This window comes from Anomaloglossus baeobatrachus, chromosome 5, assembly GCF_048569485.1.
Source record: "Anomaloglossus baeobatrachus isolate aAnoBae1 chromosome 5, aAnoBae1.hap1, whole genome shotgun sequence".
In the NCBI taxonomy this organism is placed as follows: domain Eukaryota; kingdom Metazoa; phylum Chordata; class Amphibia; order Anura; family Aromobatidae; genus Anomaloglossus; species Anomaloglossus baeobatrachus.
In genome coordinates, this window is record NC_134357.1 from 506014516 (window position 1) to 506032096 (window position 17581).

The 17581-nt window shown below is 45.8% G+C and overlaps 1 protein-coding gene and 1 long non-coding RNA gene across 2 annotated transcripts in view; one reads left to right on the forward strand and one right to left on the reverse strand.

Moving 5' to 3' along the window:
* The window catches only part of LOC142310434 (uncharacterized), a 58529-nt gene extending 56003 nt beyond the window's left edge, over positions 1–2526 (reverse strand). The window contains exon 1 of the long non-coding RNA XR_012754153.1: positions 2478–2526. This is a non-coding gene — a long non-coding RNA (uncharacterized LOC142310434). The remainder of the gene's footprint in view (positions 1–2477) is intronic.
* LOC142311966 (uncharacterized) overlaps positions 1–17581 on the forward strand; it is a 244957-nt gene that overhangs the window by 215372 nt on the left and 12004 nt on the right. The window lies entirely within an intron of this gene.

The window sequence follows — 17581 nt, forward strand, 5'->3', positions numbered from 1 at the left end:
TTATACACCCTAAAATCTTGTTTGCTTTAGCAGCTGCTGCTTGACATTGAGTGCTGCTGCTCAGCTTATTTGTAATGAGAATACCCAAGTCCTTCTCCTGTTCTGTAGTCCCGAGTTTACTTCCATTTAATGTATACGCAGCTATAGGATTACTCCGTCCTAGGTGCATTAAAACATAAATATATAAATAAATATATTTTATGTTCTATCATAAAAATTATTAAATGTCTGATGTTCACATTGTACTACAATACATTTTTCACTTAACTATAAGCAATATATGTGGGAGTCGGAGTCGGTGCAAGGGAAATTGAGGAGTCGGAGTCGAAGGTTTAGCTTACCGACTCCACAACCGTTGTCTATACTGGCGGGGATATGGGAGCACCAGCCCTGCACCTGTCTCTCATTTGCCTCTATATTTCTCTGTCTATAGCCTAGGAAGCTAATGGCTAGCTTAAACAGTGGTGCTGCACTGTAAAACTTATTTTTGCTATTTTGGAAGCCTTCCGACCCCTCCCCCCCCCCAAAGGTGTTTCCTGTGCCTTACGTTTGGCCTCCCTTTGAATCCAATGCGGTTCGATAAAGGTTCGAAGTTCGGTTCGAGAAAGCTTCACAAGCGCACCCCATGCTTGTCTCGGCAAACCGAGACGCATGGGGTTCGCTCATCTCTACACACAGTCTTAACCTTGTTTTTAGAAAATATTTAATAAACCTTGAGATATTTTATATTTTCCCTTTTTAGATTTGTTCTGTGTCTTTGGTGCTGGATTGTTGATATTCTGTGACAAATCTCTGTGTGTGACTATAGTTGGATTGTGTGTTATACCGGGGGCAGGACGGGGCCAGGACTGGATGTAGTGATCATGTGAAGCCGGTAACAGCTCCGGAGATTTCTTACATGGGATCTTTTGGCCACATTCACACTGAGTTTTTAGTGAGTTTTTCACCTCAGTATTTGTTCCAGTCCTGCTTTTGGTTTACAATCAGGAAACTCACGTGTGCATATGGCCTTTTAGAGTAAAAAAAAAATGCAGCAAAACCATAGAACTGTGGTATTTTGGTGGGTTGTTTTTTTTCCCCTAAATGAGCTTATTTGTGGAGCCTGAAAAAACTGCAAGTAAAAAATGCAATTGTTTTAATTGCAAAATAAAAAAGATTTTCTGTAAAATAAAACTACATTAAAAATGTGGCTTCACATCTGCACCAAAAATGCATCAAATAAGGGGGAAAAGGCATTAAAAATACAACATCAATGCAATAATCAGGGGAGATTGTTATTGTGTAGTTTGGTGCGGACACCTGCAGAAAATAATAAACCATATTCATGCTACGTGTGAACACGGCCTTAGGCCCCTTCCACACGTCAGTGATTCTGGTACGTTTGTGCTTTTTTTTAAACGTACCAGAATCACTGACATACGCAGACACATTATAATGAATGGGTCTGCTCACACGTCAGTGATTTGTCACTGCACGTGTCTCCGTGCGGCGTACCCGCGTGTGCGTGTTTGCCGCACGGAGACATGTCCATTTTTTTCTGGCATCACTGATGTTCCACGGACCACGCAGTGGTGTGGTCCGTGAAACACGTGCCAGAAAAAAACGTGCTTTTAAAATAAAAAACATTTTAACTCACCCGGCGTCCAGCGATGTCCTCTGCAGCCCGTTCTCCCTCCTGCTTCTGAGCCGGCTCATTATTGTCACGCATATTCATTATGCGCGACACAGCCGACCCGGAAGCAGCTGCTGCGGGGGTCACCGCCGGCCGGATGCTGCACCGCGGGAGCCATCAGCACCATGGAGAGCGGGAGCGCGCACAGGTGAGTAGTTTTCTAAGTGCAATCACGGGCCACGGAGAACGGAGCCCGGATTGCACTTAGACAACCCACGTGTGCCGTGAATCACGGCACACGCAGGGACATGTGCGTGTTTTACACGCCAGTGAAAAACGTCACTGTTTTTCACTGACGTGTGAAACGGGCCTTACAGATAGGTGGGTGTTTTATGCTGTATCCTAGATTGTGTGCTGCAACATATGTAAGTGTACACTATGTTTATAAAATTTATATTAATATGCAATGGTGGCACTCTGCAAGAATCATCATTACCCTATACCATGTCACCTGCCGTCCAGTGAATTTGTAACATCTTTTAATTATTATTGATGTTATGGATTCTCATCACTTGTTTTCCAATATATGTATTTAATTTTTTGCACCTTTTAAAAACTCGTTCTGTTTCTCCTTCAGAGATTGTTAGGCTATGTGCGCACGGGGGAAAGTGTCCTGCGGTTATATCTGCGGGACATTCCGCAGGAGCTCCTAGAAAACCGCAGCACAACTTTGTCTGTTTCCATGCTGCGGTTTATTTACGGAATATCCTGCGGGCATTCTGCATTGAGGATACAGTACCATGGCTTCAGCACTGCATCCTCAATGCAGAACAAGTGCTGAGTGATCGGGGGAGTTCTTACTTACCTCCATCACACAGCACTTCTCTCCAGCGTCTGTCAGCGTCTCTACACTGTGCAGAGGAAGGGGGGCGGGCCTGAACTAGCTCTGGCTGTCACATGACCGGAGCTCGTGTAGGCCCCGCCCACCTCCTCCTTCCTGCTCATGGATCCACTGCGCTCCAGCCTCCTGTGCACCGAGGGAAAGTGACCGGGTGTCTGCTATCAAAGCAGGTAAGTATGGGACCATCCGCAGGAATAATTGACATGCAGTTATGTGCGGCTGCGGGATATCCGCAACATATTCTGCAATCGCACATTCCGCAACGTGGACACAGACACTCCACATGTCCCATAGGATAACATGGGGAGTGTCTGTACATGCTAAAACCTGCGGATTTATCTGGAAAATCCAGATAAAGCTGCAGGTTTTCCGCGGCAAAATCCGCAGAAGCAAGCTCCCATGGGCACATGGCCTTATTGTGTAGTTGGGTGCGGACACCTGTAGAAATAATAAACAGTATTTATGCTACGTGTGAACACGGTCTTACAGATACAAGAAAGCAACATGTCATATAGTGAAGGAACATAAAGATGAGGAAGTTCTGGGCTTAGGATATTAAATCGTCATCTTCTCCCCTTTCAGGTCCCTACAATATCGGATCCTCTCAGATCTTCTATATAAGAGAATTTTACTGATTGCCCCGTGAAGGATGGATAAGGACAGGGACAAGATGGCGGAGAGGATATTACACCTCACCCTAGAGATCCTCTTCCGGCTTACTGGAGAGGTGAGAGATTCTGATGACGTCACATTACATCATTCTTATCTATGGGAATAACAGATGGACAGAACTGGAGAGGTGAGGACTCTGGAAATGTCTGTAGTGAGGTTTATTAATGTGTCTCTCCATATCCAGGATTACACAGTAGTGAAGAAGACCTCTAGTGATCGCTGTCAGGACCCTGTGTCTGAGGGATGGGGAAGACCCCTGAGCCCAATCACGGGGCCTCCACCTCACCCCCTGATACATGAGGACATCAATGACCAGAAGATCCTAGAACTCACCTACAAGATGATTGAGCTGCTGACTGGAGAGGTGACACTGCTGGGAATGCTGGGACATTATACAGTAATGCTATGAAGGGATCGGGGGATGACGGTATCATTGTATGTGTCAGGTTCCTATAAGGTGTCAGGATGTCGCCATCTATTTCTCCATGGAGGAGTGGGAGTATTTAGAAGGACACAAAGATCTGTACAAGGAGGTCATGATGGAGGATCCCCAGCCCCTCACATCACCAGGTAATAATAATAATAATCTTTATTTCTATAGCGCCAACATATTCCGTAGCGCTTTACAATTCAGGAGGATCATATACAAAGAAGTAACAGTTATAGAAAATACAATATTTAAAGGGAAAAAAGACAACCCTGCTCCTGAGAGCTTACAATCTACAATGAGATGGGGGGGGGGGGCAAGGTACAAGTGCTTATTTACAATCCAGCCATCTCAAGAAAATGGGGGATAGATAATAGGTAATAGACAGGACTAAATACACACGGCTGATAATTATCTGTATGTAAAGAATGAATTCAGTCCTTGTATGTGTTTCCTCCAGTTCTATCCAGTGAGAGGACAATACCAGAGAGATGTCCCCGTCCTCTTCTTCCACAGGACTGTAAACAAGAAAGTCCAGATGTTCCTCAGGATGATCAGGTAGATGGAGAGAAGGTGTCATGAAATCTCCCTATGATGTGTAGATGGCTGTGAAGGTCTTGTGTTCAGTCTTATTTCCACCAGTATTGTACACTGAATGGCCAACTAATTAGAGACACTTTCACGCTCCCATCTGACATTTATTAGACACATGACCGCAGAGTGCAGCATAAATCGGAGAGATCAGTTTTTAGAATGGGAAGATTGAACAATGTCATTGGTGTTAAGCGGGCTTTACACGCAACGACATCGCTAACGAGATGTCATTGGGGTCACGGAATTCCTGAGACACATCCGGCCTCGTTAGCGAAGTTGCGTGTGAAACTCAGGAACGACCGTTAACAATCAAAATTACTTACGTAATCGTTGATTGTTGACACGTCGTTCCTTTCCCGATTATCGTTGCTGTTGCAGGACGCATGTTGTTCATCGTTCCTGCGGCAGCACATATCGCTATGTGTGACACCGCAAGAACGATGAACATCACCGTACCTGCGGTCGCCCGCAATGAGGAAGGAAGGAGGTGGGCAAGATGTTCGTCCAGCTCATCTCCGCCCCTACGCTTCTATTGGGCGGCTGCTGTGACGCTGAACGAACCGCCCCCTTAGAAAGGAGGCGGTTTGCCAACCACAGTGACATCGCTAGGCAGGTAATTATGTGTGACGGGTCCTAGCGATGTTGTGTGCCACGGGCAGCGATTTGCCCGTGACGCACAACCGACGGGGGCGGGTGCTTTCACCAGCGACATCGCTAGCGATGTCGCTGTGTGTAAAGCCCGCTTTAGATTACCAGGGACCAGCAGTGAAAAATTGCCAACTTCATTCGAATTGTCTATCCAGGAAAGGAGACAAACTCTAGCGCCACCTATTGGAAGTAGCGATCCTAAAAGTCAAAATTCGGTTTTTCATGTAATGATGAGAAATGTATATTGGGAATGGTGTCATCAATTAAAAATATCCAGTGATACTGAATCCCCCGTATGTAAGCAACATATCAAGGAAAATGTCAGAATTAGTTCTGAGAACATGGGGAGCCCAGTTATGCCCTGCAGCTGAATACTGCGCTAGAGCTCAACTAATGTGTCTGGATGCAATCACCATTCCTTACACAGATGGGATATACAATTACTTGGAAAGAAAAAAGTATCGTGAATAGGGTCTTATCTGAGGATAGTGGATAACGTGTAGAGACAAAAACAGGCTCACCTTGGGGTAGTTCTGAAAGCCACAACTACTGAGAAGGCAAAAACGGTTGTTGGAGTATGCCTGGGGGTAGTAGTATTCCTTAAAGAAGCAAAGACTGGACTTTTGTCCTGTTTGTATTTTGTCTTCTCTGGATTTTTCCACGGTCGCACGGCAATATCCCATCCTTGCTGTTTTAAGGACTACTACAGATGGGCTATAGCAGCAGACGACCAGTTCTAAAATTGCTGATTAATGGAAACAAAAAGGAAAAAACGATATTTTGTAAAAGAGAGCGAAAATGATATCACTGAGCAATATAAAATATTGTCTGCTCGGATGAATCCTAATTGATAATGAGAGGGTCAGAATTGTTGTTTTGTTTTTTTTAATTTTTACATACAATTCTCTCCAGGGGGTGCCAGGAGCTTCTATTTCTTTACACCAAGAACATTACATTACTTCTTCTTGCTTCCCTGGCTTTCACAATCCTCAGATCTTAATCCTATAAAGCATCTCTGGGCGGAGGTAGATGAGGTTGTTCAGAGAATGTCAGTTCCTCCATCTAATCTGCAGCAACTGAGAGAATTTATCCTGTTGGCAGTGACCAGTATTCCTGGGGAACAATCTCATCACCTAGAGGAATCTGAGGTGATTAATTTCTACAGTTCTGAAGACCGATGGAGGCCGAACGTGCTCCTAGATGGGGGGTCTCTAACAATGTGGCCACTCAGTGTATGGTTTATACTTGGTGGAGATGACAGGATAAAGCTGATCATAGACATTAGATGTTGTCTGGATCTTCTCACAATTTTCTGGTTATTGAATCTGCTCATTGTACAAAGGAACCAGTATGTTGGATTGTGTTTCATCTTTTGTTGTTTTTCAAAATCATTCCCCAAACATCTCCATCTGTCTGTGACTTTTACAATATTATTTTCAGGGTCAAGACCTGAACCATATTAACACTACAGAGACATATGTGAGGGGTGATGAGTGGTGTAAAGAGGAGATTCCTACAGATAACCGCACAGGTGAGTAGTGACCACTAAATGCTCAGAAGTCACAGATTCTACTCAGTTACTGGCTTATAGAATAAGTATAACTAGATATTTAATTTTTTTGGCGTTGTGTTCACATGGAAATTTGTTGTGTAGAATTTTCTCTTTAAAATTTAGTGGCTGATTCATTAAAGTTAGCACTGGCACATCAGTCTCTTAATGAAGGGGCGCTATGGGGTAAGATTGGATTAATTCATTAAGACGTGCTTGAAACTTGTGGGAATTTGGAACATCCTTTTAGTGTGGACGCCTCTGAGCTCCTTGCCAGAAATGGTACTTACGTTAGGGACAGCCTGCAGCAACATTTCTAACAGCTAAGGCTAAGTTCACATTTCCGCTAAAATGTATCAGTCTTAATCCGCTGCAATGGTAAACAACGGAATCCATTTAGCAGATTCTGTTGTGTCCCATAGACTTGCATTAGTGGCGGATTGCGACTGATGACCCTGCGTTGCGTCCGCTGCGTCTTGATCCGTCGTTTTTTGACTGACCGCTGGGCGGGGAGCAACGCAGAATGTAACGTTTTTCTGGCCGTCAAAATTAACGCACCACGCAGGAATCCGCCGCAGTCTGTCACGCTTGTAATGTATGTCTATAGTGCTGGATTCCGTCGTAATCTGTCTTACGACGGAATCCAGCGCTGGATTCCATCATGCTCTACTGAGCATGCCCAGCAGGTTTGGCACACCCACTGGGCTGTCCCAAACACAAACAGATCATGATTGATCCATCAAAAAACGGACGCACAGCGGATGCAATGGACGCAACATATCAGTTTTTTCACAGGATTCCTGTGAAAGGAATCCTGTGAAAAACACATCCGTTGCATCAGTTGACAACTAAAAAACGACTGATCCGTTGCTGACGGACCTGACTGATTTAAAACAACGGAAATGTGAACTTAGCCTAAGAAAAAGACTGATGGCACATCCTACCTTTCTAATGTGAACTGGTGAAAATTGAAATTGAAACATGGTAACAAATAGAATACAGCTATACTCTGTAGTGCTAAGATATGTGGAATAATGAAAATGGAAATATAGACATGCATTACTGCTATGACAAACATGATAAAATTGAGATACTTGGCACACAAAAATGGCCAGTTTTATGTGAACCAAACAGCCAACGGCTAAGCAAGGGCATTAGACTAGGCAGGGACCCAACAAAAAGAGGTCGCCTTGCCATTGGCTGTGAGGTTTTCTTCCAGGATATCTCTGTACTTGGCCGCATTCATCTTTCTTTCAATTGCAACCAGTTGTCCTGCTCATGCAGTTGAAAAACACCCCCATAGCATGATGCTGTCACCACCATGTTTCACTGTTGGGATTGTATTAGGCAGGTGATGAGCAGTGCCTAGTTTTCTCCACACATACCACTTAGAATTATCACCAAAAAATTCTTTCTTCACTTTCTTCGTCTCATCAGACCAGAGAATCTTATTTCTCATAGTCTGGGAGTCCTTTATGTGTATTTTTGCAAACTCTATGCGGGCTTTCATATGTCTTGCACTGAGGAGAGGCTTCCATCCAGCCACTGTGCCATAAAGGCCAACTGTTGGAGGGCTGCAGTGATAGTTCATTTTGTGGAACTTTCTCCCATCTCCCTACTGCATCTCTGGAACTCGGCCACAGTGATCTTAGGGTTCTTCTTTACCTCTCTCACCAAGGGTCTTCTCCCACGATTGATCAGTTTGGCTGGCGGCAGGTCTAGGAAGAGTTCTGGTGGTCCAAAATTTTTTCCATTTAGGATTATGGAGGCCACTGTGCTCTTAGGAACCTTGAGAACTGCAGACATTCTTTTGTAACCTTGGCCAGATCTGAGCCTTGCCACAATTCGGTCTCTGATTTCCTTGGGTAGCTCCTTTGACCTCATGATTCTCATTTGGTCTGACATGCATTGTGAGCTGTGAGGTCTTATATAGACAAGTGTATGCCTTTCCAAATCAAGTCATATCAGTTTAATTAAACACAGCTGGGCTCCAATGAAGGCATAGAACCCTCTCAAGGAGGATCACATTTAAATGGACAGCATGTGACTTAGATATGAGTGTCTGAGCAAAGGGTCTGTATACTTATGACCATGTGATATTTCAGTTTTTGTTGTTTAATGAATTTGCAAAAATGTATACATTTCTGGTTTTTTTTCTGTCAAGATGGGGTGCAGAGTGTACATTAATGAAAAGAGAAAAATTAACTTTTTTTAATTTACCAAATAGCTGCAATGAAACAAAGAGTGAAACATTTTAAGGGGTTTGAATACTTTCCATACCCACTGTAGATCAGGCCACAGACCCTGCTGAATATTAATCCAAAGTCTAGTGTACATGTAGTGTATTCTGCTTCCTCCTAGAAGCTGTGAATTCCAACCGCTCTAATTATCAGTCCCTTAGATAACTGTATGATTGTACTCACTCTTCAAAGCATCAACAGATAGTTTTAACTCAGCCCAACGATGACTTGTAGGAAGACCAGGAGAAACGCTGTAGTTTTCTTCTAGAATCTTGTATTAAGTACAAAGTAAAGGCAGGGGAAAAGGAATAATCTGTACAGGGTTGTAGACATGTGTTCAGCAATAGTTCCTCTCTAGACTAAACTGAAGGAGAAGGGAAGAGCTTTCTATACAGAAGCCAACTAAGGCAGGAACATAGGGACAAACTTCATACTGTCTAATCTACCTAGTAACAATAAGGAATTTCCTGATAGGAGGAAATATATACAACACGTTGTTCCCATTCATGGGACATAACACTCCCCGTCTGAAAATCTGATTTCACAAGTCCTTCTACGACGTAAGGAGTCAATCCTGTCCCTCGATGTCACGAAACCTGTAACGAGAAAAGAGACAAACACAAAAAAAATGCAACGGTAATGCACTGAATTCAAGTCAATGCTTGGTTGATGACCCATAGTCCTTGCATAAAAATGTAAAAGTAGAAAAATGGAAAAAATGAATCCAAGTTCAACAAACCCATCTTCAGATTGGGGAACCCGCAAACATGCCAACTCTTCCTCCAACCTAATAATCCAATGGTAAAGTTTTAGTCCAAAGGAAAAGTTCAAAGTTCAATTGGACACGGACAGTTGTGTCTCAGTACAGCAGGGGTAAGGAAAGGTACGCTCCCCGCCGTGGCAGTGTCCAACGACAAAGTTAGTTCATGTAACGTCCTCCTTCGGTAAAAGTAGCACGAGTTCGGTGACACCAGCATGATTCACGCACATGTGCCAGCCGTGGCACGTTGAAGACTTGTAGAAACAGTGAGCGATGTGAATAAGACGAGCTACGGCACCGCAGATGACCAACTTGAGAAGCGCTTGAAGCGATGAGGTCTCAACTTCTGTTTTGATGTCACTGAAGTGTAGCGAGTGGAGACGATTGGTCTAATTTCCTTGTTGGATTCTGGTTCCACCAGCTCGCACATGTTGCCGGCGTAGTTATCACAGGTCTCCTTGTATAAGATACTTGGAGGTGTGAGCCACATGTCTCCGAGTATGGACGCAGCAGTGAGTCTCGTTCCTTGGTCAGCGGGGTTTGTTCGGTGGGAATGTGGTGCCACTATTCGGCATGATCTCTGTCGAGGATATTTTGCATAAACTCAACAGTGTTTCTCCATCTCTGGTTGTCTTTTCAAGGTGCGTTTTAGAGAGGAGAACCTTGCGGTTGCTTGCTGGGAGTTGTTTGGCAACCTTGGCCTTGGAAGACCGAAAGGGTAATGGGGCTACCCAACTGTTAGAGTCATTTTGAGAGAACTCTTTATCCATAATCTTTATGAATTCCTTGTCTTCTCTCGTCAGTGCCAATTTGTTGTCTTCATTTGTAGACTCGAACGCTGTTGACCCGAGGTCGTCATCCCAGAGGTGGTGTGCATCCGCGCAGTCTGGCAGCTGCTGTCTCCACGTGGTGTCGCTCAGCCTCTTTTTTTTACCCAGTAGTGATGCGGACATGGTTGAAAGTGAGTGCCGCGACCGTTTGGGAGGATGTGCGTCTTGTAGGAGGAGATCGCATCGGGGCTCTTCATTTTGCCTACGCAGACATTTCCTATGATCACCCAGCCTAAGTCGTAGCGCTGAGCGAATGGCGCGTCGTGTGGCCCGTTGATGTGTTGGCGTACTTTGTGCAGCCGGAGGATGTCCCTTCCAAGCAGAATCAGGATTTTTGCATTATGATCAAGAGCTGGGATCTTGCTGGCGATAGTTCTCAGGTGAGGGTGGTGAAAATCTGCCTCAGGTGTCGGAATCTCTTCCTGGTTAGCCGGTATCTGGTTGCATTCGACGAGTGTCGGTAAAGGTATCTCTACGGTATTTTCAAGAGATGTTACCACAAGACCACTGGCTCTTCTTCCGCAAGCTTCTGAGATGCCGCTGCAAGTACCTACTGTGTAAGGGTAGGCATTTCCTTTTAAGCCGAACAAGTCGAAGAGTTCAGACCTGGCAAGTGACCTGTTGCTCTGGTCGTCCAGGATGCTGTACACCTTCACGGCCCTTTCTGGGTGACCTTTGGAATATACCTTTTACTAGGCATATTTTCGCACAAGACTTGTCCCAGAGATCTTCTCCACAGACTTCGATGCACGAGGAGGATACTGTGAGGTGGCTTGCAGCTTGGCCTGTACTCTACCCGCCATGACTTGTGGTAGGCGAAGGTGTAGGTGCAGGATCAGGCTGAGATGGGTGGAGCGCTTGTACGTGATCCGTGCTGTCACACTCCATGCACTTAATTGTAACCTTACAGTCCTTAGCAAGGTGTTCTGTAGAGGCACAACACCTGAAACATACCCCTAACCTTTTCAAGAGTTCCTTTCGTTCTTGGAGGGGTTTCTTCCTGAAGCCAATGCACTTCTTCAGGGGGTGTGGCAGTTTGTGAATAGGGCACTGGCGGTTCAGATTTTCCGCCTTCCCGCCTTCATTGCCGTTGTCTGGTGCTGATGTTGGTGTAGGTGGTAGAACATCAGTCTTTTTGACTGATACTGGGCCCCTACGTTTTCTGTCATTTTGATGAGTGCTCTCATACCTGGGAGCTGGTGAAGTGGAGTCGGTGGGTTCTCCACAGGTAAAGCTGGGGTCTGCCTTACGTTCCGTGATGCCGTTGATAAACTCGCAGAAGTAGGAGAATAAAGGGAAGGAGACTTGGTGCTCTTTTTTATAGTTTGTTCCTACCGTGGTCCACCTTTCCTGGACCACTTGGCGACTATGGGTTTCACCCCACGAGCGGTGTCCAGGTAGCTGAGGCCAGGTAGGTGTGTGTCTGTTTTGGCCAGCTGGAGCTCGGACAGCAGGTCGCTGAGTTCCTGATACTTTGAAGCATCCTTGCCAGATATTTTGGGAAGGTAGTATAGTTGTTTCAGCAATGCGTCTTAAATTGCTTCAGGACTGCTGAAGCCTTTCTCTAGTCTGTCCCATGTGGTTGTGAGACCAGTTGTTGGGTCGCTGATGTAGACTGATCTGAGTCTCTTAATTCATTCAGTAGAGCGTGGCCCTAGCCACCTGATTAGTAAGTCCAGCTCTTCAGCAGCCGTAATGCCGAGGTCACGCGTTGCGGTTTTGAAGGCACACTTCCACCCTCTGTAGTTTTCAGGCTAGTCATCATACTTTGTGAGACCGGTGTTGGTGAGTTCTCGGCGGATCATGTACCTCGCAAAGTCGGACATGTCTGATCTTTCCGACATTGGGGGCACATTTACTGACTGTGTGGTGCTGGTTGCGTGGTTCGTAGCTTCTTGGTTTGGGAACATGGGAAAGTATGGAGTGGCGTAGGCGTTTAGACCAGCGACCGCCGGTTTGGTGTGTACAGTCTCTGTTGTATGCGGGGCCGGAGCTACACAGTTGTTGGGAGTGTAGCGCCTTGCCGGCATGTTGGGTTGCATGTAGACATGGGCATACAGAGGTTGCTGATGCGCAGGGTGTGGCTGTGCATTGGAATATGAAGCAGGTTCAGGCTTGAACGTCTGAGGTGCATTGGACTGACCTGGAAGTTGTAGGTGGATCAGTGTCTTGAAGCTCTGGAGAAGTGTTAGCGCTGACGGGAATGTTGATGGTAGTTGGCAGTTCGTCAGCTTGGCTCGGCACGTAATCTCTTGTATGCTTAAGTGAGTCTTCTGTGTCGGGATCACACAAACTGGCGCTGCCTTCTTGGCTCCCACCCAGAGCTTGCTCAAACTCCTTTAGCCTTGCCATGGCCGCCACATGTTCACATTCCTTCTGAAGGGCTTCAATTTCTGCTTACTTGCGTGCAGATTCTGCTTTCATCTCTGCTTCTCTGCGTCCAGATTCTGCTTCCTTGTGTGCAGATTCTGCTTTCATCTCTGTTTCTCTGCGTGCAGATTCTGCTTTCGTCTCTGCTTCTCTCTGGGCGAAGATGGCTTGTACTTTCGTTGTTTCTGCTTCGGCGCGCGCCTTTATGAGCTGCTCGTTGAGGGTTGAGTACCTTGATGAGCCTGATTTGAGTGAGTGCCTTGAGCTCTTAACGGACCTGGATTTGTAAGATGCCGCTCCTGACATTTGCGCCATTTTTGCTTCAGTCTCGCTCACAATGTCGCGCACGGTTTGGTCTCGTTCAGCATTAAGCTGTTGGAAGTCCTGTAGTTCTTTTTGAGACTCAGACGTATTTGATCTCAGCAGGGTAGAGGAATATTTTTTACAAATCTCTTTGTAGGACTGGTATGCTGAGTACAGTTGTTCAAGGGCTCCCTCTGGTGATAGCTCATGAGCACCGGGCGCTGATAAAACAGTCACTTGTTTTTGCACTCTTTGCCACAATAATGTTGTGTGAGTAAGCAGTTCACTTCTGGCTGTTTCTAGGTTCTCTTTAACCTTCCATGTTGGTTTGGTCAACCGCTTAGATCTTTCACTGTAATTTGATTGTGAGTCCATGTCTTTCTCTTGTTGCTTTAGAGCAGGTAGTGAAAGGGTTTTCTTTGCCTCCATCAGGAAGGGTGAATCTGCTCTGCACTGGTTGTCAGGAAAACCTATACAATGTTGCAATCTGATCAGTGAGCACCCTGTGTTTGTTGAATGTAATTGCAGAGGCTCTGTCTGCAATTTACAATGCTTATGGGTGATTCTAGGTTTATAGCTGCACACCGTTCTGACAACAGGTTAATACTTTCCAGGGCACTTTCTGTCTGCAAGCTGCTATAAAGTTTTATGCTGTGGCTTGTTATCAGCCCCTTGGGGTAATCCTTTCTCTGGATTGTATGCAGTATAACTGTCACGTCCCCACTGGAGCCCGCTCCTGCGACTTCTGCTCCGATCGCCAGACGACGCCATGTTCCCACCATCGATAGTGCTGGTGATGGGAGAGGAGTCGGTGCCCGTGGCTCTGCGGAGCACAGGTTCCACTCATCCACTAGGCTGGGTTTCCCTGGAACCTGCAGTACCACTGGCTGACTGTAGGTGGCGTGTGTGCCTTCCAGCTGAAGTTGCCAACATTCACCTGCAGCCAATGGAAAGACACCACACCCTTCTTATTCCCCCTCCTGTCACATGACCACTGCCAGAGATAGTTCTGTACTCCTGGCTCATGTGCTGTTTGTACGTTGATTCCTGTGCGCTGACCTTTGCTTGTTTTTTTGACTACCCTCCTGCCTATCATTTTTGTACTTTGCTGCCAGTTCCGGATTTGACCTCTGCTTTGTCTCCTCACTACGCCCTTGCCTGCCGATTCGGTTCCTGTTTTGCATCTCCTGGTTTTCAACCCTTTCTGACGACCACGGACTACAGCCTACCACAGGTAGTGATCTCTGGGGCTCTGTGTAATTCCAAATCCCTGTAGAGGGGTTAAAGGGTTGCAGAGTTTTTGGGGTCCTGCTTTGTGAGGGCTTTTCTCTAGACTCCCCTTATAGCCAGTCTGAGTCTGTGGCTCCAATCAGGCATTACATTATCTCTGGCCCACTAACACAAAAAAAAAGAGATGGATCCTCCCCAAACTGTGATGGACCAGGTGCTGACCCTGTCTGGCTTGGTTCGGGGACTCTCACAGCAAGTACAAGAGCTCCAATCTGCCCAGGTTCAAGCTTCTGCAGCACCTCCCTCATCATGTCCAGAGTCCCGTCGACGTCAAGGGAGCAGATCACGTTGGGGAGACCATCATGGAGAGCCTGGATCTCAGAGACAATCGCTTCCAGAGCAGCAACTGCACCTGAGTGAGCCCCAGGATACTCACTCAGGCGCCCAGGTACTTCCTGCAGGCCCTATAAAGTTAATGTTACCTGTCTCATTGTCTCACTAGGGAAAAGCTGTGTGGCTGCAGGCTTTTGTTGATTGTGGCTCTGCTGCTAATTTAATAAATTCTGATGTAGCAAAAGAGCTGGGTTTACCTTTGCTGAGACTGAACTCTCCCATTAAAATCTCTGCTATTGATAATACCCCTCTCACTCAGGGTGTGGTTAACCTTGTAACTCCAGAAATCTCCATGCTTGTTGGGGCTCTGCATGTAGAATCAGTGTCATTTTTTGTTCTTGAGAACCTGACAGCAGCAGTGGTATTGGGCATGCCATGGCTGCGCAAACATAACCCGGTCATGGACTGGCACCAGGGTGAGATTGTGCGCTGGAGCCCTGAGTGTCAGGAGACGTGTATGTCGTTATCTGTTAACCTGACTAGAGCTGAACCTGTCCTCATACCTCATGCATTCAGGGATTTTGGTGACGTGTTCTCTGTTTCTGACTCTGAAAAATTACCTCCACACAGAGATTATGACTGCCCCATAGATTTGGTCCCCAATTCCCGACTCCCCAAGGGTAGGATTTATAATCTTTCTGGTCCAGAATGTCAGGCCATGAAAGATTATATAGCAGACAGTCTGCAGAGAGGGTTTATCAGACCATCCAGGTCACCAGTCGGCGTTGGATTCTTTTTTGTGGAGAAAAAAGATGGTGGCCTCAGACCTTGTATTGACTACCGTGAACTGAATGCTATTACTGTAAAGAATCAGTACCCTCTGCCACTCATCCCCGATCTCTTTAACCAGCTCACAGGAGCCCGGTACTTCACAAAGCTGGATCTCAGGGGTGCATATAACCTAATCCGCATCAGAGAAGGAGATGAGTGGAAAACAGCATTTAATACTCCAGAGGGACACTAGGAGTACCTAGTAATGCCTTTTGGGTTAAGCAATGCGCCGGCTGTCTTTCAGAACTTTGTTAATGACATTTTCAGAGATATCTGTGGTCAATATGTGGTGGTCTATCTGGATGACATGCTGATTTATTCTCCTGATGCTAAGTCACATGTCAAACATGTCCGCACAGTTCTCCAGAGACTCAGGGAGAACTCCCTATTTGCTAAGTATGAAAAATGTGGTTTTTTTTTGTTGATGAGGTTAATTTCCTGGGTTATATATTGTCTGCAGAAGGCTTCCGCATGGATCCCTCTAAGCTACAGCCGATTAAGTAGTGGGTGCAACCCAAGTCCCTGAAAGCCTTGCAGCGTTTCCTTGGGTTTGCAAATTATTATCGCAAATTTATTAGAGAGTTTTCCAAGATTGCCAAACCCCTTACTGATTTGACTAAAAAGGGGGCTGATGTGGTTAATTGGAAGCCAGAGGCGATCCATGCCTTCGCTACATTAAAAGAATGTTTTTCCTCAGACCCGATTCTGGTTCAGCCTGACCTTATGCGTCCGTTTATTGTGGAAGTCGATGCATCCAAGGTTGGAGTGGGAGCGGTGCTATCCCAAGGTACTCCGTCTCTCACTCAACTCACTCCTTGTGCCTTCTTTTCTCGCAAATTTTCTACCACCGAGACAAACTATGATATTGGTAATTGTGAGCTGTTGGCCATTAAATGGGCCTTCGAGGAATGGCGCCACTTCCTCAAAGGCACCAAACATAAGGTCACAGTCATCACAGACCATAAGAACTTCACTTATCTGAAATCTGCTAAGAGACTCAATCCTAGGCAAGCTAGGTGGGCATTGTTCTTCTCCAGATTTGATTTCATGGTGACGTTTCGGCCCGGTACCAAGAACACAAGAGCTGATGCACTTTCCCATAGCTTCTGTCACTCTCAGTCAGAAAACATCGAACCAGTCCCTATTTTAGGTAAGGGCATTGTTGTATCATCGGTATCCATAGATTTGATAGAACAAATCCGTGATGCCCAAGACCAGTCCCCTGAAACCATTCCTGACCGTAAACTGTTTGTCGCTCCCCCACTTTGTCTACGGGTACTTCAGGAGTCCCATAGTTCTGTCCTTGCAGGTCACCCTGGTATAGGCAATACCCTCCAACTTGTAACTAGGAGCTTTTGGTGGCCAACCATAGCAAAGAACTGTAAGGAATACGTACTGGCCTGTGAAACTTGTGCTCGAGCCAAGACACCCCGTACCCGTCCCGCTGGATTTCTCCAGTCCCTACCTATTCCAGAAAGTCCTTGGACCCAGCTCTCCATGGACTTCATCACTGACCTTCCACCCTCAGAAGGAAAGACTTGTATCTCGGTAGTAGTGGATAGATTCAGTAAACAGTGTCATTTTGTTCCATTGTCCGGTTTACCTAATTCTGAAACGCTTAGCAGGTTGTTCATTAGGCATATTGTGCGATTACACGGAGTTCCTGAAAATATTGTTTCTGACAGAGGAACGCAGTTCGTCTCGAAATTCTGGAGGGCTTTTTGTAAAAAGATTAATATAGAGTTATCTTTTTCTTCCGCCTACCACCCTGAGACCAATGGTCAGACTGAACGTACTAATCAAATATTAGAACAATATCTCCGGTGTTATGTGTCTGATCATTAGTCTGACTGGGTGGAATATCTGCCGCTAGCTGAGTTTGCCATTAATAACCAGTATCAGGAGTCTATCCAGACTACCCTTTTTTCTGCAATTTCGGGTTGCATCCACGTTTTGGGTCCTTTTCTTCCACTATGGTGGATACTCCTGAGGCTGAAAGCACTGTGAACAAACTGAAGGCTATCTGGTCTGAGGTGAAAGAGAACTTGAAGAGGGTACAGGGTGGTCAAGCCTCAGCTGCTAATAAGAGGCGTTCCAAGGGCCCAAGCCTTGGAGTTGGGGATAAGGTATGGTTATCCACCCGTCATATTAAACTCAAGGTCCCAGATTTATTGGACCTTACGAGATAGTCGAGGTCATCAATCCCACAGCTTTCCGCCTGAACCTCCCTCAGTCCTTCAAAATATCAAACGTGTTCCACAAATCCCTCCTCAAGTTGTAT